At 57.5% G+C, this 2,778-nt stretch overlaps 1 long non-coding RNA gene across 7 annotated transcripts in view; it reads left to right on the top strand.

Annotated features, from left to right (window-relative positions):
• Positions 1-374: 374 nt before the first annotated feature.
• Positions 375-2,778, top strand: part of LOC104911880 — a 6,331-nt gene continuing 3,927 nt past the window's right edge. For 2 of the 7 annotated variants that reach the window (XR_004160444.1, XR_002116983.2), the window contains exons 1-6: positions 375-466; positions 639-842; positions 930-1,245; positions 1,526-1,710; positions 2,013-2,069; positions 2,268-2,349. This is a non-coding gene — a long non-coding RNA (uncharacterized LOC104911880). Of the gene's footprint in view, positions 467-638; positions 843-913; positions 1,246-1,525; positions 1,711-2,012; positions 2,070-2,267; positions 2,350-2,778 lie in introns of all 7 variants that reach the window. The other 5 variants (XR_004160446.1, XR_004160443.1, XR_004160442.1 and 2 more) reach the window with 5 other exon arrangements.

The raw sequence follows: 2,778 nt of genomic DNA, 5'->3' as shown, positions 1-2,778 counted from the left end.
GAGGGGCCGCCGCGCGGTTCCCCGGATCCTAGCGTAGCCGTGGAGCGTTCTTAGCTCCTCTTTTAAGGGCTTTTAACAGAGCGGTTTAGTTTCTCCCGCTGTCGTCGGTGGGAACGAGCGGGACAGGGCCGCGTTCCTGCGGCCTCGGCGGCGCTGGGGGTAAGAAGCTACGCCGAGGGCTGCTAAAAGACGAGCTTTGTTCTATCGCAGGCTGCGCGAGGGTTGCAGCGGAGCGGCTCGGCGGCTCGAAACGGCGAGCGTTCGGGAGTCGCTAGGTCAGCCGTCTGTCCGCGGGGCCGCCGCTCGGCCGCTTCCTTTTCTTCGAGATCGGTACGGAGCCTCCGCCGAGCCGCCCGAGACCGAGCACGACCCCGGGCCGGCCTCGGCTTCTCCCCCCTCTCCGAAGGCTGTCGGCAACGATTCGGCCCCTCCCGCTTCCAGCGCGGAGCGCGAGCGGGACGGGACAGTGAGTTTCTTCAACCTCCCCCTTCCCCGCCCCTTACGTATAACTTCAGGAGAGTCATCTCATTCTCGTGGTGGAGACACGGTGGGACAGCTTGCACCACTGGAATGCTGTTGTGGACGGCTATGTTTTGTTCGTGGGGGTTTTTTTTGTTTGTTTGTTTTTCCTTTTTCAGGGAAGGCGCAGCAGCGAGGCGGCGGAGTCGCTCTTTCGGTGAGCTAATTGGAACGTGCTGAGCCGTGCCTGGGGACAGATGAAGAACTAGGGGGTGCGCTGCCGCGCGAGGCTCAAGAGGCGGTCGACGTGGGTAACGTCACCGGGGGCTCCGGGGACAGGCGGGGCCGAGGAAGCCAACGAGATCTTACGCACGCGGCTGAAAGTAAGCTCAGAACTGCGTGCGTTAATTCTCACAGCAGAGTCGAACCGTTCCGCTAGTCGCTAGGAAAGCAGCGCGTTGTCATTGCAGGAGGCTTCCGTGACGCGTCGAAGATCAAGTTTCAGATGCGGGTGGCAGAGAAGCCGACGAGGAGAGCTGCCCGAGCTCGTCCTCCCTGCTGACGAAGGGCCAGCTGGAGCTGAGAAGAGCAGGGGAGGCCCGGAGCGCAGCAGGTGCGAAGCAAGGAGCGGGATCGGCGCACGGGTCTCGGACGGAGCAGAATTCCTCCTCTTGAAGGCCTTAATTGGCGGCGTCCCTCAGGCGAGAGCAGCGGGAGAGGTCCGGCGAACGGTTCTTGGCGCTCGAGCCTCCCTTCCTCCTGTTCAGAAGGGGCGTCTCCCTCAAAGTAAGAACCGGAGCGGACACGGCAGGAGACCCGCGCGGGCAAAGGAAGAGCGCTGCTAAAACGGAAGGGGGAGAGGAGGAACAGACGGGGCGAGGAGGGCTGAGGCCCGCTTGAGAGTCGCTTTTAGGGTGGGAGGTGAAGGCTAACGGGAGTTTACAAGCTTTCCGACGCCAAAAAGAGAGTAGGGAAGAGAGGGGCCTGCCTATTCAGCAGGCGGAGGCCGGCAGGAAGCGGTTGCTAGCTAGCTCTGTAATTGCATTCTCTATGCTCTTTGTTCCAGGAAAGATGCCCGTCACTGCTGTCTGCACAAAGGGCAAGGCGGCCAATCGACCTCACCTCCTTCCCCGGACAGGTGAGGGAACAGGTTGTTGGAGAAGCCATTTCTGAGTCTCTGGAAGAGAAGAAATGTTGCTGGAACAATCCGAAGGTGGATTCTGTGAGGGTAAAGGAGGCTGGATCAGCCAGGTAGCCTTGCGTGTTGCCCGGTTAGATGTCGCAGGGGGTCTGTCAGTACTGTTAGTGACTGTGTTAAGTGTGGGAGTCTCGTTTGCATGTTGCTGGGAGGTAGGTGGTGTTTACAGACTCAGACATGGGAAGTTCTATGCCAGTAGGAGGAATGATTTGAGCAGCAGTGATGAAAGAGCGTTGAGCGCTCTTCTGTGGGGTGGTTGGCCCGAAGGTGTGAGAGACTTCATTGTCAGCGGGCAGTCTGAGGGCTGCCCTCCGAGGCAGCTGCTTGATTGCGTTTGATGGAAATTTGCTTGCAGGTTTAGGGTCAGCGTGGGGATCCTGACAGTGAGACTGCGGTGCTTCTGTGGAGTGAGGTAAGCCATGTCCCATTGTCCCTGGGATGGAGTTTGTGGCTGGGTGCCAGGGTCTGAGTCCTCTGCATTTGAAGGTGATGGTTTGTCTTTGGTTTTGTATTTGGAGCAGGGGAGGCTTGCAGTGCTGTCAACTAGTAGGAGGAGTGGGGTTTTGTCTCTTTTTGGTCCAGTGCTTGAGAGGTGTGTGTTTTTCCTCAGGTTTCTGTGCAGCTGGTGCTGAGGAGGTCTGTGTCCTGGGTTGCAAGGTGCAGAAGAAGCAGAGGGGGTCCAAGAGGTATTTGTAAGTAGTGTGTTGCAGGTGACTCCTGGGCCCTTTGGTGTGGTACTCTGTAGTGGGCTTGTGTGGCTTTGTTTTGTGTGGGAGGCTGGTTGAATGTGTGGCTTGTGTAGAGGTGAGTAGGAGTGTGGTCTTGTTTTTCCTTGAGGTTGTGTGTTGAGTTGATGTAGTTTTTTTAATGGGAGGAGTGCAGGTTGTGTTGGTAAGTTAGTAGGTTTGTTAGTTTTTTTTGAGGGAGTTGGTGTGTTTTGTTGGAGTGCTAGGGGGAGAGCCATGGGCTGCACATAGTGTGCAGCCCATGGCTCTCCCCCTTGGGTTGGGGCTGTTTGATGGGGTTTGCACCATCTCAAAGAGATTATTTTTTTTAGGGTGGGAGGGTGGGTGCAGGTCAGTAATGGAAATTTTTCTTTCAGGCTGCACTGTGGCAGCCCC

This window comes from Meleagris gallopavo, chromosome 8 (assembly GCF_000146605.3).
Source record: "Meleagris gallopavo isolate NT-WF06-2002-E0010 breed Aviagen turkey brand Nicholas breeding stock chromosome 8, Turkey_5.1, whole genome shotgun sequence".
In the NCBI taxonomy this organism is placed as follows: Eukaryota; Metazoa; Chordata; class Aves; order Galliformes; family Phasianidae; genus Meleagris; species Meleagris gallopavo.
The sequence above is the reverse complement of the archived record's forward strand: the minus strand, read 5'-3'. Positions and strand labels throughout refer to the sequence as shown.